This window comes from Pristis pectinata, chromosome 1 (assembly GCF_009764475.1).
Source record: "Pristis pectinata isolate sPriPec2 chromosome 1, sPriPec2.1.pri, whole genome shotgun sequence".
Taxonomy (NCBI): domain Eukaryota; kingdom Metazoa; phylum Chordata; class Chondrichthyes; order Rhinopristiformes; family Pristidae; genus Pristis; species Pristis pectinata.
The window spans coordinates 116,168,885-116,194,187 of record NC_067405.1 but is presented as its reverse complement, the minus strand read 5'-3'; the positions used below and the strand labels follow the sequence as shown (position 1 = coordinate 116,194,187).

Here is a 25,303-nt window from a genome sequence, read left to right as displayed (position 1 = left end):
TCCCCCATCAGTAATTGGAACAGAACTTGAATCAGAACATCAGTACTAGAAAACAACTTGCCCTCAGGGATCTCCTGAAATATTTTGTTTGTGCGGCAGTCACACAGTCCATCTCCACTTGCACACTGTTGATTGGCTGGGTGACTACCTCCATAAACGTGGTACTCATGAAAAACTAAGCTATGCAAATGGACAATTGCAGATGGACAATAGTGATGCCAACTGTCACTCAGCTCCAAAACCTTTACCTGAGCTCCTCTAGCCGATATTACTTCCAATATTTATGATGTCCACAGCATGGAAACCACATTGAAATTTTGACATGATTATGTGCATTTCAGTAGGTCTGTGAACAACTGCTATGCCTCAATAGATTTAATTCACAGTGGAAGTAAAAAAGAGTTTAAGAACAAAAATGACCCAGCAACCAAATCTTTCCTCAGTCCACCAGTCAATCAGCTCCTTGCCTTCCTGTGGTGTCAATTGTTTTTGTTCAAGCTCCTTTTTCTCTTGTGGTCTTTTATATTACCTTCCTCTTTTAGCCCCATTCTCACCTCCTGCTATGTCACACTCTTTCTCAGGTTGCCCCTTGTTTTTTTTAAAGTATCAGAACATCACCTCTTCTCTCATTGCACTGGATTTCCTCGGTCACCAAATTCCCAAGTTTGGTACCCTGTGGAAACTTTACTTGATAGAACTAAGTAATCTTCTAACTTTTAAAAAAAAATGTGATTTAAACATTTGTGAGTGCCAATAATTTTCACAAAATTCATCAACAGTGACAGCTTTGACAACTGCTGAGCCGAGGGGCAGACCTTCATGGGCTCTCAAGGCAGTTCTATCAATGCAGCTGGCTGCTTGTACTGAAACAGCCCTTTCAGTGCACTCCGGTGAGACAAGTACAGGCAGTCCCCTGTTTGTCCTTTTGAAAAAAAATCACTGCAACCTAAAAAGGACACTGAACTTTTTTCTCCCAAACCAGAAATTGAGCGACTTCTTCCTTTATCAATATCCCACAACAGTGAAAAGAATGCAGTAGTTGTGTGTATAGAAACTGTGTGAGGATGCTGTTAGTCCCATACCTTTGTTAGCTCACATAAACAACAGAAATGGAAATATTACCATCCCACAAGAAAATAATTTGATACTTTTCGCCAGATCAAACAACAATCAAAAATATCTCCACAGAAATTCTTAGTATGAATGTTAAGACTGGAATCATAAGTAGTCGGTGGTCTAAATGCAGCAATACAATTACAGAGGACATTTTAAAATGGAAATTCAATTAATTAATAGTCATTTACATTATACTTCAAACAAAATTTGCTGCCAAGGCAAGATACTTTGTCTTTCTAAATCGATACATCAGATTGTAATATCTACATATATCTTGTTTTTGGGGTCAGTTGTTTCTGACTCATAGAAAATTTGGTGTACAGACAGTTCTCAGGAATGGAACCCTTATGTAATGCGGGGACTGCTTGTATACCTGTTAGGCATAGCAACATCTGCGGTGGGTGGGGATTGAACTACCACCGGATGCACAAGATTCCAACCCAGGTATTTAATATGTGATGACAATACAGAATTTCTTATTTTGTTATGATCTACCCTTACCTTTAGTTGAGAAATTTCAGTAACCAAATGTAATGGCCATACAGTATGTGATACCTTCTTCTAAATTATGAGTATACACCTGTGTCCTCAGAGCTGGCTGAATGGTCAATCTGCTGACAATCTGGTGATGTATGTCTTCTGGTGACTGACCAGGTCACCCTCTTCCTGAATGCAGTGATTTCATAGCTGAAAGCCTCTTAAGGGCAAATTCTATTCGTTGTTATCAGCTGTCTTTCCAACTTTCTCTTTCTTCTCCAGCTAAAGTTTGTATTGTCCAACAACAACCCCCAGCCCTATCGTTAGCTGATTGTACTATTTGCTAACCTATTTATTTGTGTTAAGCCTATGAGGTCATAAATTCATTTTCAGTATTGAAATGTCTTTCTGTCATTTCTGCCAATCATTATCACATCAAGGAGTTTTCATGGGGAAAGCTCTGGGTTTATCATCATCCTGAGGAGGTGATGAGTGAGTTTAACTTCTGCAGGATCTGAAGGATCCAAAGGATCATGAGGCTGAATCCAGACTTGGGGGAGCCAGGTTCCTGTGGATTCTGAAGACTGTGCCAGGAGTCATGCTGGAAACTGTATGGAGATCTTGACAAAGCAGAAGATCTGACGTATTAAATCTGAGCCTGACATATTAACCAGAACCATGAAAAGACGTAGGACAAAAGTAGACATAAGGAATTCAGGCATAAATCAGCCATAACTTCATTGAATGGTAAAAATGCTTAAAGTGCTCCTCCTGTTCTTATGTTCCTTCCAACAGATGCCTGTATTGCTGGCAAACAGTGCATTATAATCCAACCACAGAAAATGAGTGCTTGGTATGCTCCTCCAGGCTGCTAAAAGTCAACCACATTCAGGTACATCTAAAGTTACATATAGGCCATAATTGGCAAGGCTTTCCATTCTAAATGCAAAGGTTATCAGGGAGCTAGTTAAGATTTATTGGCAGTCTGGCAGCTTCGTGCTCCCTTTTACTCACGCCAAGTTCTAATTTCCAATTTTTAATAAGTGAATTGAAATCGCACTTTCTAAACTCATATCCGCTGGGATAATTAATCTCGGCCCCTGCAAGCAATATAACCATTGTCTTACAACAGTTCAGTAAATTCATAAATCCCTCCAATGTACTATCTTGCTCCTCATTTCGATTTCTTCTAAGCTCATTACTACATTTCTAATGCAGATTTTAATTATCTATTTATTTTACTCGTTTTCCAAGCCAGTAGTGTCAGATTTCCGAGAACCAATTCCTGAAGAGACATCACTGGATGAAGCTCACACTTCGGGCAAGAGCTTTCAGTCCTGGGCGGGGCCAGAGCCTGCGGGGGGGGGGGGGAACGACGTCAGATGTTGGGGCGTGGCCAGAGCCTTGGGCGCGACGACGTCAGAGGTTGGGGGTGGGGCTGCAACCAGCGGACGCGATGCCGTTTGACGTCGGGGCGGAGCCCGAGCCGGCGGGCGTGAGGACGTCAGGTAGGGGCGGGGCCAGTAGCCGCAGGCGCGGTCCGGGCCATGATCAAGGGGGTGGGTCGTTTTGGGCGGGTTCGCCCAGCAGTGGGGCCATTGCCGGGGCTCCCCTCTCCCTCCCTCCCTCCCTTCCTTGATTAGGGAGAGCGGCGCTTGTTTCATGTGGTTGTGCGTTTTGCTGTCTCGACTTCTTCTGAGCATGAGTGTACTGTACTGGGCTGGGCGGTTGCCAGGTTAGTTTGAAGCGGGAGGGCCAAGGTTTGCGGGACACTGAGAGCCCGACAGCTACTCCACTTACTGTACCCTTGACCCAAGGTGTACAGGGAGAGTAACCCACTCTGTGAGGTCTTCATGGTAATTTGTCCCCTTCTAAAGTTCCAGAGAGCTAGTCCTCCTGGAGGCCTTATTAACCAACTGCACTATCTGTTCCCAGTGTTAATCACTGACTTTGACTCAATCCCCCCCAGTCAGTCCTGTGATTAATTGGTAAACCAGCCACTCCTAGTCCATAAAGAACCATAGACATTTACAGCACAGCGGGTCGATTGGCCTATTGTGTCTGTGCTGGTCAAGAATAGTTGGTTAATCCTGAAATAGAAATTTTAAAAAACTAAATAGTGGAAATCTGAAATAAATACAGAACACACTGGAAAAACCAACATATCAGGCATCATCTGTGGAAAGAGAAACACGGTTAACGTTACAGGTCTGAGACCCTTTGTCAGAACTGATTAATCCCATTTCCCAGTTCTTGCTCCTAAACCCTGTAGACTATATAGTTAATGTTAAGATAATGTAGATTTTGACTCCCTGTGGCGCAGATTTCTGCTTCCTCCAATCTTTCGGGCAATGAGTCGCAGGTTCCACCCCTTGTTGACTACAATATTTCTATGTATTCTTTATGTTAGAATTCTTTCATATAATTTTTTTAAAAATATATTTAAAATTTACTTTTTGGGATGTCTGTTGTTGGCAAGATTAGCATCCCATGATGCAGTGTAAAAAAATTATAGTAGCTATCTTGAACTGTTGCAGTCCGTGTGATGAAAACACTCCAGGGTGCTGTTGGGTAGGGAATTCCTGTATTTCTTTCCTATTGACAATGAAGAATTGTTGATATATGTCCAGATCATGATGATGTGTGCCTTGCAGGAAAAATTGCCGTTAATGTTGTGACCAAACTCCTGTTGTCCATTTTTTTTTGGTGATAGAGGTTGCAGGTTTGGAAGATGTTCTCAGGTAAACCAAGGAAAGTAACTGCAGTCCATTTTATAGATCGTACAGATTGCAGCCATGGTGTGCTGGTGGTGGAGGGAGTGAATAGTTAGGGTGATGGATGGGCTGTTTTGTCTGGGATGTTGTTCTCTAGGTTTTGTTGGAAATAAGTGTTAATAACTCTATTGCATTCTTGACTTGTGCTTTGTAAATGATGGAAAGGCTTTGTGGAGTTGGAAGGTGTCACTCACTGCTGGATACTCAGCCCTGACCTGGGCTATTTTTTGAAAAATATTATTACCTCAAACGTAACATCTATTAACATTTCTTGTATTTTATATGCAGTTGGACTTCCATAAAATATATAAGTGTGAAATTTTTGTTGCATGGAGACTTGAATCATGAGAATATTTAACAGTTTTCCAAAAAATGCATAGTGAGCGAAAGGAATGTTTTGAGCTGTCTAACATATGGACAAAGTTCTGGTGATTACAGTGTGTCACTGGTGTTAATGGTAGTGTGTGCAATTTATGAATTTTTTGCTGTGATATATCAGCTCTAATAAATTAAGCAGTCCTACTGATTTTAAATTGTAAAATATAAATAGTGAATATTTCCTTAATAGTGAGATATTCTTTGATATCAACATGTTCCTTCTCAAGTTTTTGTGAAGGTGGAAAGAATATGCACCTTTACATTTTCAAGTGAGCATTTCTCCATATAGTGGTAATTTTGTTTTAAAAGTACCAAAAAGTAATTAATTTCTACCATTGACACCATTTATTACCACAATTTTTGAAAATTCCAATGGGTTACTTCAAAACCACAGCTTTGAACTGAGATGAATATTTTTTAACATTCATCATTATTTATGCCACCATATCCTTTGTTTTCAAAATGTGCCCTAATGTTGTGACAAATGTCTTTGTTAATTTTTGTAAGTATAAGTTATTTTGTATCTCAATTGTAGAAATTATTTTAGAATGTAAAATAACTATGTTCTTTTGTTTTCCTATTCTCTCCCTGAATGCATTGATACAGTAATTTACATTAATGTAGAAGCATGCCCCAAGACTGTGGCTGCACTAATCTTTAGTCACCACTCCTCTCCCAATGATCTCGAGGCATTGGTTCAACAGTGGAATGGGCTGCAAGTGCCATCCAGGTTTCTAAATGACACATCTTTAGGTCCTGACTCCAGCACCAATCTAATGCACCAGCACCCTGGTCAGACCCCACTTAGAGTACTGTGCTCAGTTCTGGTTGCATGACTACAGGAAGGATGTATTGGTTTATTATTGTCACTCGTACCGAGGTACAGTGAAAAGCTTGTCTTACAAACCGATTGTACAGGTCAATTCATTACACAGTGCAGTTACATTAGTTAGTACAGAGTGCATTGATGTAGTACAGGTAAAAAACAATAACAGTACAGAGTAAAGTGTCACAGCTACAGAGGAAGTGTAGTGCAATAAGGTGCAAGGTCACAACAAGGTAGATCGTGAGGTCATAGTCATAGAGAGGGTGCAGAGGAGATTTACAAGGATGTTGCCTGGATTGGGGAGCATGCCCTATGAAAACAGGTTGAGTGAACTCGGCCTTTTCTCCTTGGAGCGACGGAGGATGAGAGGTGACCTGATAGAGGTGTATGAGATGATGAGAGGCATTGATCGTGTGGATATTCGGAGGCTTTTTCCCAGGGCTGAAATGGTTGCCACAAGAGGACACAGGTTTAAGGTGCCGAGGAGTAGGTACAGAGGAGATGTCAGGGGTAAGTTTTTTACTCAGAGAATGGTGAGTGGAATGGGCTGCTGGCAATGGTAGGGGAGGCGGATACAATAAGGTCTTTTAAGAGACTTTTGGATAGGTACATGGAGCTTAGAAAAATAGAGGGCTATGGGTAAGCTTAGTAATTTCTAAGGTAGGGACATGTTCGGCACAACTTTGTGGGCTGAAGGGCCTGTATGTGCTGTAGGTTTTCTATGTTCTAATGGCCCTTGACAGCTCAGAGATATTTAAAATGACTTTAGAATATCCTCCTCAAATAATATATCTTGAATGTGGCAATAACACCCTGGACCATAGGCTGCAAAAGTGATGTTGTTGGTGGTTGCGTAAAAACGGCTTTCCCTTTGGGACACAAAGTTTCAAAATAACATCATGAGCAGTAGCTTGGTCTATTATAAGAAGAATCTTAATGGTTAACTTCTTGGCCTGATAGTAATTTTTCATTTCTGGCACAAACCATTCACAGAAAATTTACCTCATTATCCTAGCCTTACAATGGAATTTTCCAAATTGCATGAAGATAAAATTTCACGACTTTCTTGAATGCCTGTGGATTCCCACTCTGATAAACAAGCAATTGATGTAAATAATTAAAAGATGTTTTGAAAAATACATTCAATTATTTAAATACATAATAACTGTAATTAATTAAAATATAATTGTAAAGAACAATAAAACTTTATTAACCTAGCCTTTATAATTAAGATCGGAGACTCCATTCAATTGACTGAGGCCATCAAAACTGAAGGGCAGATAAAAAGTGTATCTGGGCACTCAGAGCTTGGAACATCATAGAATGCAATGGACTCAGTGGCAAGTACAGGATCAGAATGTGAGGTTGGATGTACCCCTATCTCTCTCCCAGCATGTTCCGTGCTTTTGCTGTGCAGTGTGCAGGCTGGAAATCCAGAACGCACTGAGGGGCACACTTCAGCTTGTTGGCAGTTCTTTATGTCAGTACAATCTGGCCCAATATTTCTGTGAAGTCAACTGACAACTGTAAGGGACATGATTCAAATTCACTACTCATTTCGGAAGGACTGCAGGCAAATACTTAGAACAAAAACAGAAAATCATGGAAAATCTCAGCAGGCCAGGAAGCATCTGTGGAAAGGAGAACTGTTAATGTTTCAGGTCAAAGACCTTTCATCAGAACTAAGAAAAAGAGTTATTTTTCTCCCTTTCTTGGTTCTGACCAGTGGTCTTTGACCTGAAATGTTAACTGTCTGTCTTTCCACAGATGCTGTCTGACATGCTGAGTTCTTTAAGCATTTTCTGTTTCTGTTTTGTTTCAGATCTCCAGCATCTGCAGTTTTTTTGGATAAACATTTAGAACAGTTGGGTTTGCTCTAGAATATAGACTGAAGACTCTGTCCAGTCCTGTTCCATACCATTAAAAACAAACAAACAGAAAATAGCATTAAACACACCAAATTCCTTTCCTGCATGGGTTGTGCACAATGTCTTCTGTAGTAGAGTTTGCTTGTTTATTCCTGACAGTATAATGCATGGAGATAGATAAATACTTGTCCATATCAGTTCAGCTGTGCCATAATAAGAACTCACAGGTTAAAAATATTAATGTTGCTCATTATGACAGCTCCTTAGAAAATTGTGTATTAGTTACAATATAATTTGAGTTATAAAAGTGCTTAAAACCAAATGTCAGCATTGCAATTGAGGTTTTAATGTTTCTATTCTAGTGCATCTGTCATTTATTGATTTTAAACAACCTGCACTGTATTTATTGAACCATATCATAAATTTATATCTCACTCCTGAAGAAGGAATTACAATAAGGGTTTGGTAAGAAAAATCTATCAGATAAATATACTCGTGAAACAAAATGAACTCATCTTCAAATTAAACTATATAATTTTTTGATTGTTGCAGAATATTACTTAACTAGGCTAAATTGCTGCTGGTGTAATCTAAGATATATTCCCCATTCACTAAAGTACTTTGAAGTGTATTTGTTGTCACGTAGGCAGATACGGCATGTGTTTTCATGTGGGAGGTCCTAAAAGCAATGACACACTGTTCAATTAATATGACATTGAACATGTTGGTATAGGAATCATGGTGAGCTTTCTGCTCTTCTTGATCATGCCATCGGATCTTAACAATATCTGGATTACTGGAGATAAGAGAAATTTAATGTTCCCTTCGAAACACTGACAACTTCAAAAGTTGCAGATCTTCATTACACTGGACACCATACTCTTGCTTACCCTATTGCATTTATCGCCACACGCAGGTGAATAATTCTTTGAAATGAGCTGTTTGGTGGTAGTTTCTTTGAAGATTATGTGGAAGGCTGCCCACAGGCTTGATTGTCCTGAACTCAATTGTTGATGTGGCTGTTTTGGAGCAGTACAATTCCAGGAAAGGGTATTGAAGTTGGCATTTGACCCCAGTCAGGAATTAGAGACAAGTAATCCAAATATACAAAAGATATGGTTAAACATTTGAAGGTTGGCATTGACAAGGGGCCAAATGTCATTTTCAACATATATACTAGTAGAATGGGTGGTGCACTTCCTATATGGACTATACACTTGCTTACTGTTTTGATGTTTAGAAATCTGTCTAAAACCTGTAAAGGTGGCAGTGTCAGTGAATTTCTAAACTGCAATCTCTTCAAATCAAATGCATGCTGAATGAATAAAACTAATGAATAAAAAAATAGTTGGGAATATGATTGTTCAAAAATTAAATGGACCCTGTCTTCCTGATGAATCCTAACTAAGTTCAAATTGTGCCTTTAGGTGCCTTATATATGTGTTAGTTCATTCTCTGTCTTTCTGCTACCAATTTCTGTCCCTGTATAGTTGAGTCATCTGTACTGGTCTCTCATTTAATTATCCTGTCCTGAGTGCCTCAAGGTTCCATGTTTAACTCCATCCTTTTTTGATTACCTATAAGCATGGGGTTAGATTCCAAGTATGTGACAATGACTTTGAGCATTACCTCTTGCTTGTTACCCTTGATTCCAGAAATATTATTACTTGATGGTACAGTATATCTCGTGGAGGTGGATGTAACATGCAGCAGCTACAGTATTTTACAATTTGAAGTTGGTATGTCTCCATTTCTGCTTCTAGTTCCAACTGTTCTCCAGGCACTTGTAGGGTCATTAAATGCTCAGTTTTGGAGTGCCATTTGACCTTGGCTCATGTTTGAAACCTCAATGTATCCATCACTAAAACGGTTATTTCCATTTCTGTACTATTGCTTGCTCTCAATACTGCCTCAATATAGCCCATAAGATTGAAACTCTCATCATACCTTTCTTGATACCAAAATTTCCTTTTTAGTCTTCCAAGTTCCATCTTGCAGAAATACTTTGTCTATTCTATAATTGTACCTTTCATCCTTTCTGGCCCTGACTTGTCCACCGTCCTCTGCAAAGATAAATTGGAAGGCTACTGCCTTCATTAAAGTCTCCTTCATTTGTCCCATCCCAACACTTCAATTTTAACCAGTTCTCTATCCTTCAGCCTCTGGTACCCAACACTGGTGTTTGAACTTCCAGTCATTATAGTGCCTCATTCTGTTCTAGAAACTCTATCTTGCTACTTCAGTGCCTATCTTCAAATGCTTTCTCAAACCATATCTCTTTGTACATTTGGATCACTTGTCTCTAATTCCTGACTGGTGTCTGAACCCTGCACCTTTGTGAAGGCTTCTTGGCTGTATTTCTGTGTTAAATGTGCTATGGTCAAATGAAAGTGTTGGTTGGTAGTTGTCACATTCTACAATATTTTTAACACTTTTTAGAGGAAGAATGTATCATGAAAGTGGAGATGGAAAAGAGTTTATGACTAATAAAATATTTTCCTTGATATTTGATATTTTTAGCAGAACTAAATTTTTCTTTCATCATGAATAGGACTCCTTTTTTTTAGTCAAGAATTGGCAGGAAGCTAGCGGGAAGGACCAGAAATGGTATGAAGCTGCCCTGGGAGATGATAATCCACTAATAATTTATATCCATGGGAAGGGAGGCAGTAGGTGATGCCTTTTTTAAATGCACGTGATTACATAAGAGTTAAGATTATGTCAAATATTGGTGCCTTCAGTTATATTTCTGTGTGGTAATAACATTTTGTGAATTAACTTTAGAACTGAAGGACACTGAGTGGAATTAGTAAAGGTAATGAACATTTTGCTCTCATCAGTACATATTTTCTTTGGCTTTGAACCAACTCTAGAAAAATTACCTTTGTTGCCTTTATTTCCACCTTTATGGTTCTTTTATTAAAAGTTAAATGTTGCTAAAAAATCAGTTTTTTAGATGTACATGTTGCAGATAAAGGTTGAGGTCAAGAGTACTTTAAAGAATTTGTAAGATCTAATAATAATGCTATAAAGCCATACCTGTGGCACTGTAATAACCTAGAACTATACTGCCAAACCTGCAGTTGCTTGGTTTTTGGCCTTATGTTCACCGTAATAATTTGCAGGTATCTGCTGAGCTACAGCTTCATTTCCGTTTTTAATATCCTTAAATATATTAAAACATGTAGTGTGTTCCATTGTGGATATTCTCCAGTTTTGTTCTCATCTTGGCTCCCTCAGATTCAAGGATTTAACCAAATCTGGTTTGGGCATCTATCGCTATGTTTAGCAAGAATACATTAAGCACCTTCAGGCCTTGCACTCCCCTACCGAGATGCCCACTACTTCAAGGCCTATTCAGCATCTTCTTATACCCCTCATCTCTGCCTCCAATAAGTGCTTGGAACTCATGGACTCATTACAGTAAAACTTTGTTAATCCAGCATGCTCGGGACTTTGATGGTGCCAGACAAGCAGATTTCCAGACTATTGGATGTTATTCCTCTCAATACTCCCAACACACTTTGAATTCACTTCTTTTGAGATTTTATAAAGTGGATTAATACATTCTCTTGTGAACCCAGTGAGCAAGGCCCCAGCAAGTTTCAAGGGAGTGTGGGAAACAACCAAGTGAATATCATGAGAGTGTTGGAAACAGAAATAGTTGAATTTCAAAGAAGTGCAGGAGTACTTTCTGGTGAAAGGAAGAACAGGAACCTGGGACCTGATATTTTAAAGGAAGTGTGGGAATCAGCACTCAGTGCACCAGGTGCCAGACTATCAGGATTTCTAAATAGTCAGGTAGCAGATTATCGGAGTTTTACAGTACGGGTCATCCCCAGCTTACAAACGCTCGACTTGAGGAAGCCCCTTCCTATGAACAAGCACCTATAATATTATAAAAGCCTGATGTACATACATACTTTCCTCCCTATAAGCAGTAGAACGAGTTTCCTGGCTCTCTCTGCTTTTAGTAATTGTTCTTTCTTATCAGTCTTATGTACTTTTCATGACATTCACTGCAGTACTGTGGAGGTATGGCTACAATATCAAGTGATTTTTGTGTATTTTCCAACATGGACAAAGTCGACTTATGGATGCCTGTAAGTCGGAACCCGTTAGTTACCCGGAGACAGCCTGTACTAATTAAGACTCATAACATCTATAAAGCTGCCTCTGCCGCTTTCTCCTCTTTCTCTATATCGCGAGAAACAAACCTAGCTTAAGCTCCATCTGGCTTTATTTCTTTTAAGGTTCTTGCTGTTGCTTTTCCTCACTAATTGGTTCAAGAGTCTGGTGTCAGAAACTTAAAAACATGAAAGTTTGGAATTTGCAACAAGTGGCCTGCATTCACTGCTGATCTTCTGGCCATTTCTGCGCTTACATGTGTCTCATTGTGGGAGATTGCAAGTTGTACTTTGGATGCTCTTGGATTGGACAATAGGCAATGTTTACTTTTGTCCTGGTGGGTTGTATAGCCTTGATCAGGTCGTGGAGGGTGAGGAAGCACAAATCTGTTATAAACCTCTTATCTATCTGTTAAACCTAACCATTGATAGTTTGATTGATGAGTAAATTTGATTATTATCTACCTGCACTTCTATGTAATTTCAACTAAGATACAAGTGAATAATAAGGGAATTGTGTGATACTCCTAAGTGTAACCTTAAAACAATTAAGAGTAGATTTTATTTCTATTTTGTTTATTATGGTTGAGTGTAAACCTGCAAGTTTCCTTCTTCCTCATGCTTAGTGCACATGAGTTCTACATGTTAGCCCTGGACTACAGAGGTAAGAAAGAAAATGCTGAGTTTTTTTTAAAGGTGTACAGTATCTCTCAGTTAAGCATGTACAACTTAATGACTCACCACAGGCTTAAGCCATGCCATTGTAAGCAGGCCCAAGCTTGTCTGAGGAGCATCTTGATAAAATAAAACAATATAAGACCTAACTTTTCTTTTCAGTATTGTTATAATCAATGTAATATATTGATTTAATTTACATCAAGGTAGAGAGACTCTAATGGTGAACCAAGTGAAGCAGGAATTACTACAGATTCTTTGTACCTCTGAGTGGACCAGAGCTCAGAATAGAAGCCCTGTGTATCTCTGGGAACATTCCCTAGGCAGCTATGACTATTAGTTATAATCTGATGTCATTCAGTGCACAAAATATCATAGATTATATAAATACCAAATAGTGTGGGAATCAATTGCAAACAATTCCTTGATAAACTTCAGTTGCGATTTGTATCCCTGTCTGTATGTTCAACCTACGTATGAAGGATATTAATTATCATGACAAGTGCTTTTGGAAGAAAAAAAATGAAACCTCATGTTTAGCTAGTCGATATGTTACCCGTTGCCATTTTAGAGTAGTGTACCCCAGTGAAAGTAAGTTCAATTCCCATGGCAGATTGTGAAATTTGTCACGAACCAGCAACAAAAGAAACACACCGAGCATGATTCAGTGTTAAAAACTATTTTATTAATCACTACTTATGGTAATACGAAAAATAAAAGTAAAAATGTTAGTATGTTAGAATTCAAAAATGTTAAACCTTGAACGTTAACCCCGAAACTAAACTCTTCGTGTGTGTGTGTGTGACAAAGTCCCAAACTCCAAGTTCAGGAATGGTTCTTAAAGTTCAGTTCCGCAAGCCATAAGGTGAAACATGAGCAAGGGCTTCTTCAACAACCACCGTTATCTGAAGATAAGACGTAGACGTAGAGAACATAGGGAGAGTAATTACGAAATCCAAATGTTCCACGATGGAACCCAAACGACACTTCAGTGTTTACTCGGTAGTGACTTCCTCACCCCGAAAAGCGTCCGAATCGTGGTCGTCCACACAAATACCTGTTTCCTTCTACAGGTCAGCAACAAAGTGAACTCCACCGGATTACTTCCAACTTCCATACATGGATTTCTGTGGCGCAGACAGTTATTGTTTCTCATCCATCGATAGAGAAAACTAGGAGGCTGGTGTCTCTCTCCCTTCTCTCTCTTCTTCTTCTGACTTCTTCAACAACGTCATTACGTCCTTTATCTTCTATTGACGTAAGCATGCCACACACACACACACACACACACACACACACACACACACACACACACACACACACACACACACACACACACACACACACACTCTCTCTCTAACTTAAAGGGACATTCACTGAGTCCGTAACAAATTGAATCCAATATAATGCCTTCACTGAGTGAGTATGAAAAAATAAAATATTATTTAAAGCTGTCAAAAAATTCAACCAATTCACCCAGTGTCCATCAGGGAAGAGAACCTGCTATCCTAATCTGATGCTATCATTCATGTAACTTGCCCAATACACTTGATTCAGTGACTTGGCAACTCCTAAGTATGGGCCAGTGACACTTCTGTTGAGAGAATAAATAACAAATAAATGAGCAGTTATGTAATTTGGGCCCAGGTGGTAAGTGTGGGTGCTGGTTATTTTGTAATGCTATTTAGTTATGGATGAAAATAGATAATTTTTAAAAAGTAAAATGTTCACTTGACATCTTTTGAAATGAATATTGAAACAGGAGACTTATGTTTGCAGCCAACGGAACATTAAAAATAGGAAATGTCAAATAGAGTACTGTATATAATGGTTTACAAATATTTTCCTTTCTGTTTACAGTGTTGCTGCAAACACTGCATGAAGGTTACATGAGAAAGGTAAAGGCAAAAATTATTGAGCTGTATAAAATGTTATGAACTAAATAACAACAAATGGTTTGCATATAATATGAAGACCATTGTTAAGCAACTGAAGGCTTTGCCCAGTTATGCTTCTTTCTTCCTCTTAACAAGTGGTTTCTTAGGATACGTTTCCATGGGTAATGGCTTACAGCTGCTACTTCATCTAAATGGCTATTATAAGTCTTAGCAATCATTGTCAATAGTTTATTAGACCTGGTAGCACATCACAGCTAATCCTACTCTTACTTATGATACAATATTCCAGCATGGATCACTGGATCAGGTGGGGAGTCCTGATGAATTTCCTTCTTCCTCAATCAGTGAAATGCTCCTGTTGCCTGGGCTGCAACCAGTTAATTCAGCATAGACTGAGAATTTAAAGTGTAAAGGTTCTGATCTATATTTCTGTGTTACTCAATGACTCTCCGATAGTTCAATGAGTGTTTTCTCAACCAAAATTAATAGAAGATTGAAGTGGATACTTCATAGTAAGTTCATCTGTTTATTAAGTAGGAAGTCCAGCTGATGGCATGATACTAGAATCTACAGTGTGCACCTCAATTCTTTGCCCATTATTGTTTATTGTACAGTAAGCTAGACAGACAACACTTTAATTGTCCCAAAATAGAACTTAGTGCAGTAAGTTTCACCTTCAATTTAAATCTAGTTTCGTCCAATAAGGTGAAATTATTTCCAGGTTTTAAGTAAAATTATTTGGTATGAAATCAATCAAAACAAAATAAAATCTAAAAAATGGGTTCACAGTGCCATTCGCTCTTGAACTGGCATTTTAGCTGATGTGCCTGGGAATAGCAGATTTGAGAATGTGTGCAACAGCTGGCTCTGTTAAGGTTTGGGTGAAGATGTGTTGTTGAAGTACAGTTGATCAGTTATGTTGATAAGGTGCTGATAATCCCACCCGCTCCTCTACCTCTTCATTTCAGACTGCACAAATTTGAGAATTTCTCTGTACCTTTGCTAATGAAAGATATCCCTTGATACCAAATAGAATTGTGTATATACCACCAACTGAACTAATTTGAGAAACAAAACAAATGCAAGCACTCCATTGCTATTATAATGATTTGCCTTGTCTGTATCCTGCAGTATTACAAGCACCTTCCTGGATTTGAATGGTTCTTTGTGGATACATTGACAGAAAATAATATTATCTTTCATAATGCTGGAAAGTAAGCAGAATGTGAGCTTGTAGTTCTTCCTTGTTTCCTTTCTCCATGTCTGAGACCAGGCACTAAATAAGTATAGGCATGTTGACTATGAGGCCACGATAGCTAAATGGCCTTTATTGTCTGGACAGGAATCTTACCTGCAACTATGAGGGTTTAAAGCCTTCGACCATCCTAATCTGTATTGTTCAACTATTCATCACATAATTAGGAAAACATGCTCATTAATCCATTGTTATAAATGGAAATATAGCATCCAAAGAGCAAGGAAGTAATATCCCAATATGATTATTGTTTCAGATGTTTTAGAACAATGAAAGCAAAACTGTTGGCATTCACCTTTATTACCCTACAAAATGTACACCAATTTTAGGATTTTCGTACACGGGGATACGAATGGGGAACTCTGGAGGTTGCTGTCAGCAATTTCCCACTAGGCAACACGTTGTGCTCCTCTAGAATTGTCTTTTAATTCTGATCTGAGCACCCCCCCAGGGATGTTGTTCTATTGATTTGAATGGATGGGAACGGCAATGAGAACCTCAGTAAAATGTGGTGGTTCAGAAAGTCTTAAAGGTCAAGTATTAATTTTAAATGTTCTTATAAATCTTTCCAAGAATTTTTAAAAACTGATCTCCAATGGTTTGTTAACTTAAATTTTTTTCAGACGCTTAAATGTTTGGAAGTGTTTTAGGATTTTGAGTTTTAAAGCTTAAATTGTTTCTGAGACATTCAAAAACATTTATTGTTTTAACAAAAATAAGTCTTTGACAGTTCCAATGAAATCTGGGAGTTACTGGTAATTTTTCTCCCATTTCGTGAGTGGAAGTTGTTTTGGTCACTTTCCACATACTCTTATGATATGGAAGGCTCATTCGATGAACAGGACCTCGTCACAAGGAATCCTCTCAGCATCTTCCACAAGTTCCCGATGGGAGGATGTAGTTTATTTATTGAGATCAGCGCATCTGGCAACTCTCCCCACTGACCACAGAATTTGCCCCATGGTATACAATTCTGGGCATCAGACATTGAGAACAATAGCAATGTCATGGAGAGGATAAAGAGAGGAATTACTAGTATGTCATGTCTTCACTCTGAGAGCATCTGGCATCCTCATGAGTGATATTAAGAGAGAGTGCGAGTACTGTATACAGCAAAGGCTGTGGGACCAGGCAAGCCCTGAGTGTAGTGCTGAAGATTTGCATTCCTGAACCGACTGTAGTTGCATCCAAACTGTTGCAGTACAGTTATATCACTGGCACCTATCTGCCTGAAATTGTAGAAAATTGCCCAGGTATGTCCTGTACACAAAAGTCAGGACAAATTCAGTCCAGTTAATTATTGCCCAGTTAGTCTACACTTCATCAGCAAAGTGAGGGGAGATGCTACCAAGTGGCATTAACTCACAAATAACTTGCTCACCAGTGCTTAATTTGGGGTTTGCCAGAACCATTCAGCTTAAGGATTCATTACAGTCATGATCTAAATATGGACCAAAGAGCAAGAATTCTAGAGGCGAGGTGCGAGGACTACCTTTGATGTCAAGGTAGAATTTCAGTATGGTATCAGTAAAATTGAAGTCAGTTGACATCAAAGAAGAAATACTTCACAGGTTGGAATTGCTCCTTGCACAAAGGAAGATGGTTGTGATCATCCCAAGCCCAGAGCATCTCTCAGAGCAGAGTTCCTCAGGTCAGTGTGCTAAGCCCAACTATCTGTAGCTTCTTCCTCAAAGACTTGCATTGAAAGACCAGAAGAACATTCGCGACACTCTTGAAAATGAAGCAGCCCATCCCTGCACAATATTCAGGCACGGAGCGATGAGCGGCAAATAACACTCATGCCCATCAAGAACAGTTTCCAACAAGGGAGAACTTACTGCTAGGTCTATATCCTGGAACTCTCTGCCAATGACACTGTGGATTTATGTGCATTTGAAAGAGTGATTCAGGAGGATATCTCTCCACCACTTTCTGAAGGGCAGTTAGGATGGGCAATAAATGCTGGCTTTGCCAGTGATGGCATCACCTTGTAAATGAATGTAAAAGAAATAATAAAAAAAAAGACACTATTGATGCTGGACAATTCCATGGAGTTACTGGAAAATCATTTTACTTTCCTTAGAACAGAGAAGGTTGGGGAGAGATGTACAAAACATGAAGGGCTTTCATGGTGTAAGTAGCAAATTAGGTGGCGGGGGGTTGATATCTAGAGGACACAAGTGTAAAGCAATTGGCAAAAGACGAGTAAATTTTTTATTGATGGTTTGCTCTGAAATAGAATGTACAGACAGGGTAGTGGAATCGCATTCAAGGATGATTTCAAAAAGTAATTGGATAAATACCTGAAGAGGCAAACATTTGTATGGTCTGTGGGGAAGTGGAAGAAGAACGGAATTAATCATTGGTATCTTGACACTTTCAAGAAGCCAGAACACCTGTGCTGTATCATTCGATGATTTAACTCAATTTATTGACTAAAAAAATGAATCATTTTTATCATGAAACAGCCCGAATGTGGTCTAAACAATTTAATTCAGGCTGTAATCTCATATAATGCAAAGCCAATACAATTGTGCAATATTACAGAGATTCCCTGTGTTTTGTATGTGTTGATTCCCTTTGTATGTTAATTTTAGGAATATTAGTAACAGGAGTGGGCTATTAAATCCATTCGGTTAGTTCATAACTTATCTGTACCTTGGCTTCATTTGCCTGCCCTTTTTTCATATTTCCTGTTTCTAGTATGATTTTATGTTTTGCTCATTACATTTCTGAAAATCATTAATCTGAAATATTGACTATTTCTCTCTCCACATATGCTACCTGACCTGCTGAGTATTTCTAATATTTTCTACTTGAAAACCCATATTGCAGTATCAGAAGTTATTCTTCTGTAAATTTGTACATGTGGTATTTATAGGAATATTCTTGGGTTAACTTTAATTTGTTAATTTTCTGTTTTTTAGTCTGATGTCAATTTCTACTCCTGTGTTGATTCTGCATGCTGAAGATGATAATGTCATACCATTTGAGCTGGGCAGAAAGGTACATTGAATGCAATGTTTTATTTTCCAGTGAGTGTAATGTTTCTTCCCCAACAAATTATTTATATAATGCAAAATTGTGTATATTTACAGTTCTGTGGGTTCTGAGATGCCTGATGAAGCCAATGCAGAATCTGCCATGGGTGGGGCAGGAGATGCTTCATTGGATGGTTGGGCAGATAGTTGGGAGATATTCCACTGCTTCTACCATTTTTGCTAGGCTGGTGTATGAACTTAAGGTTCTCCATACCATCCTGAATGCTCCTCCTCCATTTTAAGTCGTCATAAGTCAGTGAGAATGTTACACTTTTTCAAGGAGGCTTTGAGGACATTTTTAATCTCTTCCTTTGTCTACCTTGTAATCCCTTCCCTTGTCAGAGCTCAGAATAGAGTGTTTATTTCTGGGCGCTGGGCATTTGATTGATGTGGGCTGCTTATTGGAGCTGTCTGAGTGCCTCTAGGGCATCTGTGCTAGAGATCTAGGCCTGGAAGAGGATGTTCATGTTGGTTGCTTATCGATGCATGGTGAAGATCCCATCCATTCTACCCCTAGAAACTGCAATTTGGGAAGCATCTCTCTGGCCACTGGGGAGGAATAGTAGAGGAGGGCTCGAGTGATGACTTTCCCAGTGGCAGATTACATGGAGACTCCATGGTTACCAGCGTCAGATTTGTCTCCTTTCATAAGGATCATCATGATTATGTCCCTGAGGTGCAGATGTGGGAGATGTAATGGTGAATTTGTTACTGAGTTTCCTGTCCATCAAGTTTTAGAATTTTAGCAGGGATACTGTCTACTCCCAAGTATTTGTCATTTCTCAGTGGGCATGTGTTTTTTTTAATGACTTGTCAGGTAGGATGAGTGGCAAGGAATGAAGAGAGAAACAGGAGTAGGCCATTCTGCCCCGTGAACCTGCTCTACCGTTCAGTAAAGTCATGGCTAATCTACTTTAGCACCACTTCCCTACATAACCCATACCCCTTGATATCTGAAGGTGGAGTCAAATGTGCTCACACCAAGTTAAAGGCTGATGGATTCTTCAAAGTGTTCCATCTAGAGCATGATGACTCTGTCCTCCTTACGTTCACCTCCCTTTTTGGCTCTCGGAACAGTGGGCCACTGTCTGATGGCCTTGACAATACTGAAGAAACTGCACATGTCATGGCTGTCAATGAGTTCTTTAGCTCATAGATTTTCTGTATGACCTTGGCTTTCAGGTGCCCTCAAGAGCTTTTTCTTCTTCGCTGAGGTGTGGTGGCTTCCAGTCCAAGAGCTACTTATGTTTGTAGTAATTTAACCCTGAGATTTACTCGTCATTCTCATCAAGCCAGACCTGGCATTTTTTTGATACTGATGCTAACTATAGTTGATGTCTGAGCAGTCCTGGTGCTACAGACGTTCTGCAGCTCATTTCCATTTTATTACTTCCTTAAGGCATCTCTCTGGAGAAACAAGATCTTACTCCAAGCATTTTGTTAGGAGGAGGACTCCACAGCTTGCCCTACTCCCTCCTTGCCATTCATGTTTTGCCAGAGGATTGCAATTTTCTGACCTTGTAATTCAAGTTGCCTAAGAAGATTTGTTTGTCTCCCTCAGGGAAGTGGGCCAACTTTTTTGTTTACAAGGTTAAGGCAAGTGCTCCTTATCCATGTTTGTAGCTTCCAGTGTTGAGGTGAACATTAAGGTCTGTCGTTGTTGGGGCTGACCATGAGGGTCCTGATCTTCCAGGTCCTGACCTGCCAAGGCCTGAGCTTCATATTGAGGAGCTAAAGTTAACTGTGTATGGGATAGCTGTCGCACATTAGCCGCAGGCTTTACGGAGGTCCAGTGCCAAGGGGGTCCAAGACAACTGAATGCCAAGGTCTGCACACGAAGCTGCTCACATGCATAGGCACATACATTGTCACACACACAGATGGGCTTGCTTACAGATGCCCTTCTCCACTTACTTCACCTCAGTTCCTCTCACCAACCACTCTCCACTTGACCAATCTTGCCCAATCCCCCAAAACCCTTCTCCTTCAGAGACTTCCTCAAGCACTAACCTCCTTCCACCCTCCCTCAGCCATCCTCCTAATGCCTCCCCAGCACCCCCGCGTCTTTCCTTCCCCATTATGGGCATGCCATCTCTTCCTTTTCCTCTGATCCCCCTGACCCCCCCCCCCCCCGTGCTCTTCAGCCCTGAGATCTTCATCCCTTGCAGCATTGTAGACGGGTGTTCCAAGAGCAACAGGCAAGTGCAATTGATGGCGATGGTCCTGAGTCAACGGGCACACTATGACACTACTTTGCATTCAGCCTGCCTCAACTCCCAGCTGCAACCTTGTCCACTCCTACTGCCTTCCTTACCTCTGAGAATCTGTTCTAATCCTTTAAAGAAAAATAATTTTGAAGACTTTTTTTTCTTATCAACAAGACATCCTAAAATGCTTTACAGTCCTAATTTCCCACCTAACACCATCATGAAAGCTGAAGAAAAGGGCTGCAAATGTTCAGGAAGAAGTTCACCATCCAATGCTGATGCTACTCAGGTGGATTTAAACTAGTCTGGCAGAGGGATGGAACCCAAAGCAGTAGTGAGGCAGATAGGCAAGTTGAGGCAAATATAAATGTTAAGACAAGCAGGTTCAATGGACAGGACAAGTAGGGGCAAGATAGGGAATGAAGAAGATCTAATAGACTAAACTTTATTTATTTTAATGCAAGAAGCCTGACAGGTAGGGCAGGGAACTTAGGGCATGGATTGGTACATGAGACTAGGATATTATCGCCATAACTCAAACATGGTTCAGGGAGGGTCAGGACTGGCAGCTCAATGTCCCAGGGTATAGCTGCTATAGGCATGACAGAGGTTGAGGTAAGAGAGGAGGGGAACTTGCATTTTTGATTAGGGAGAATATCATGGCAGTACTTACAGAGGATATTCTTGGGGGATAGTCCAGTGAGGCTATATTGGCTGGAACATAGAAATAAGAAGGGGATGATCACTTGGATGGGATTGTGTTATGGGCCCCCCCAGTAGTCAGTAGGAATTAGAGGAACAAATATGTAGGGAGATCACAGATAGCTGTTCAACTTCCCTCACATTGACTGGGACTGCGAAAATGCGAAGAGCTTGAACGGGGTTGAATTTGTTAAATGTGTTCAGGAGGTTTTCTCACACGGTATGTAGATGGCCCTACTAGAGAGGGGGCAACACTCCAACTCCTGTTGGGAAATGAGGCTGGGCTAGTGACCATTTCAGTGGCGGTGAAGAAAGTATTTGGCCTGCTTGCCTTCATTGGCCAGGGCATTGAGTGCATGAGTTGGGGTGTCATGTTACAGCTATACAAATCACTAGTGAGACCACACTTGGAGTATCATGCACAGTTCACGTTGCCCAGCTATAGGAAGGATGTCATTAAGCTGGAAAGGGTGCAGAAAAGATTCTTGAGGATATTACTGGGACTGGAGGGATTGAGTTATAAGGAGAGACTGGATAGGCTGAGACTTTTTTCCCCTGGAGTGTAGGAGGCTGAAGTGTGACCTTATGAGGTATATAAAATCATGAGGGGTGTAAATAATGTGGATGGGCACAGTCTTTGTTTCCCAGGGTAGGGGAGTATAAAACTAGAGGGCATAGATTTAAGGTGAGAGGGGAAAGGTTTAAAGGGGACCTGAGCGGCAACATTTTCACTCAGAGGGTGGTGGGTATATGGAAAGAGCTACAAGAGGAAGCTGTAGAGGCGGGTAAAATTCCAATGTTTAAAAGACATTTAGACAGGTACATGTACAGGAAAGGGTTAGAGGGATATGGACCAAATAGACATCTTGGTTGGCACAGACGAGTTGTGCTGTAGGGCCTGTTTCAATGCTCTTTAACTCCATGACTCTGTGTTAGGGCAGTTGGGACTGGGCTAGCATTGCCTTTTTCCCAAATAAGGTATGTAAATTATTTTACTTGGGGCCCATTACAAGGAATACTCTGAATTCTAATTTTTTTTTACGACACAAATCCAAATGGGGAAGAAGACAAACAAATGCTTTCTGAGAAAGTATTTTCAGTTAGAAAAGAATGAGATATTTGTAGATTGTCATTTTCTCCATATGATTACACAGCTGTATGAAAGTCTCCTGGATCCACAGATATTAGAAAGAATTGTCAAGTTTGTTGCATTTCCTACATTTCTGGAATAGAAATATAACATTTGCAAGGACCCACAATTATCAAATATCTTAAAGTAAGGTTTTACTTGTTAGCTAATCAGGAAATAAGTCATAGTATTTGTAATTTAATATGAAGATATGATTTGTCAACATGTTTCTTTGTGGCAGTTTGGTGGTTCAACAAACAAAAACATTTGGGTTACTTTCCTTTAGAGCACGGGTGGTTAGGAGAGATTTAATTTGGGTGTTCAAAATTGTTTTTTGAAATGGAGAAACCTCCAGAGGGGTTACTAAATTGAAGGGAATTGGCAAATGACTGTAATTAGACTGCTTTATGAGCAAGATATTATGTTCTGAGACATAGTACCTGAAAAATCGGTGGAAGCAATCAACAGTCATTTCAAAAGGAAATTGGAAATATGTTTGTAAAGAAAAGCATTGGAGGGTAATGATGAAAGTGGAATGAAGTGGAACTGATTAAAGTGTATCTTTCAAAGGATTTGCAAATCCACAATGGACCGAAATGGCCATCTCCTTGAAAGTTTCCATAATTCTTGGAATTGGAACAAGAAAATATTTTCAATGTTTTCAGTGAGCTAAGACCCAGTTTTTCCAGATATTCAGCATTTTTTTCACAGAATAGAACAGTATGTTTCTTAAAGTCAAAAACTTGTGTAGGGTGAGTTAGTATTCACCATCAAAAAAAATCATTGTGAATCCTGTGTTCAAATATAAAATCATTCTAAATTAAAGTCTTTTGTTTGCTTAACTTAAAAAAAATGCAAACAAGAAGACTGTCTGTCAGTCATGCTGTCCAGTTAATATAAACATTATACTTACAAATTTCATTGCTGCTAAGATCTTAAATTTAAACTTCATAACTTTATTTGTACAGCACGGTAACAGGCCCTTCTGGCCCAACAAGCCCACGCCACCCAATGACACCCGTGTTAACTTTCTAACCCGTACATCTTTGGAATGTGGGAGGAAACTGGAGCACATGGAGGAAACCCACGCAGATACGGGGAGAACGTACAAGCTCCTTACAGACAGTGGTGGGAATTGAACCCTGATCGCTGGCGCTGTAATAGCGTTATGCTAACTGCTATGCTACAGTGCAGTGCGAAATATTGCATCTACGTCTAGGCTTGGCAGAATTTGATTTTTGTTTTTCTTAAATAATTTGAATCATTTTAGGCATATTTTGATTTTTATCAATTTGTATTATAAGGATTGCACAAAATTAGGGGTGTGGGAGCAGACAATCTATCAATGATGGCACACCACAACCTGGCATTGCCCTTTGAGCTCGACTGAGACTCGGGAAACACTTTTGCTCTTCTTTCCATACAGTGTCATGGTGCAGCAGGACAGGCAGTATATTGGGGACTTGCTTTCCCAGTACAGGCTGCTGGATTGACTAGAAATATGATGGAGCGTCAACTTCCTCAGGCTGTCACTCTACTTTGAAAGACTTGTACGATGGTCAATTTGCCTGTTTGTCTCCAGCCAATTCAAACAAGGTGAATTGTCATTTCCCGTCCACTGTTGTTGATAGGGCCCACAGCAGTATCTATTTCATTTCTTGCACTCTGCTCTCACTTCCTCTCTCCCCTTCCAGAACATAGATAGGGCTACCTTTGTCATCCTTTTGTACCAGGTTAGCTTCCATATTCCGCATTTGGGGCGGCACGGTAGCATAGCAGTTAGTGTAACGCTATTACAGCGCCAGCAACCTGGGTTCAATTCCCGCTGCTCCCTGTAAGGAGTTTGTACATTCTCCCCGTGTGTCTGTGTGGGTTTCCTCCAGGTGCTCTGGTTTCCTCCCACATTCCAAAGACGTACAGGTTAGGAGCTGTGGGCACACTATGTTGGTGCCGGAAGAGTGGCGACACTTGAGGGCTGCCCTAGCACATTCTTAGCAATGCAAAAAGGCATATTTCACTGTGTGTTTTGATGCACATGTGACTAATAAATAAATATCTTATAATATCTTATATTCAACACATCATCCTCTGTGATTTCACTCCCTCATGTCCAGGCTCCTAAAATACACTTTTCAAAGAGCAGTAATTCAGTTGTGACCCTTCCTTTGGTATACTACATTCAAAGCTCATGGCTTTGGATCCAAAATTGGCAGCCTGGAGTGCACTGCCTGAGAAAGTTGTGGAAGCAGGTACTCTCTCAATGTTTAAGAAGCATCTGGATAAGCACTTGAATCATCATGATATAGTAGACTATAAACCAAGTGCTGGTAAATGGGATTAGTATGGATAGGTACTTGGTCAGCAAGGACATGGAGAGCTTGATGGGCCTGTTTCTGTGCTTTGACTCATGATGTGGTCTCTTCTGAATTGGGGATAACCAAAGGCAGATTGGATGACCACTTCATGAAACATCTATTCAATCTTCCGCACTGTCTTCAGCCTAACTGTTCCAACGAAGCTCAGTTTAACAGCACCGCGTCTTCCAGCCAGGCACAGTACTTCTGGACTTCCGGAAAATGCCTCATTTTCAGATAGTCAGCCATTTTGCCCTGCATCTTCCATTCCAGGCTGTTTGTATCTCGTCCAGACCTCTGTGGTTCACTAACCTTTACTGCCCTCGCATCTGGCTCCATTCCCAATTTTGCCATCCAGTCTCTCCTGCCCTTCACCTTATCAGGCTTTCCATTTTGTTCCCTACCCCCTTCCCCTCCTTGCTGCATTTCTAACTTTTTCCACTTCTGATGAAAAATCACTGACGTGATTACCTCCA

The 25,303-nt window shown here is 40.1% G+C and overlaps 1 long non-coding RNA gene across 3 annotated transcripts in view; it reads left to right on the top strand.

Annotated features, from left to right (window-relative positions):
• The first annotated feature begins 3,228 nt into the window (after positions 1-3,228).
• The window catches only part of LOC127582820 (uncharacterized), a 39,537-nt gene continuing 17,462 nt past the window's right edge, over positions 3,229-25,303 (top strand). For all 3 annotated transcript variants that reach the window (XR_007958180.1, XR_007958178.1, XR_007958174.1), the window contains exons 1-3: positions 3,229-3,328; positions 14,102-14,139; positions 18,322-18,400. This is a non-coding gene — a long non-coding RNA (uncharacterized LOC127582820). The remainder of the gene's footprint in view (positions 3,329-14,101; positions 14,140-18,321; positions 18,401-25,303) is intronic.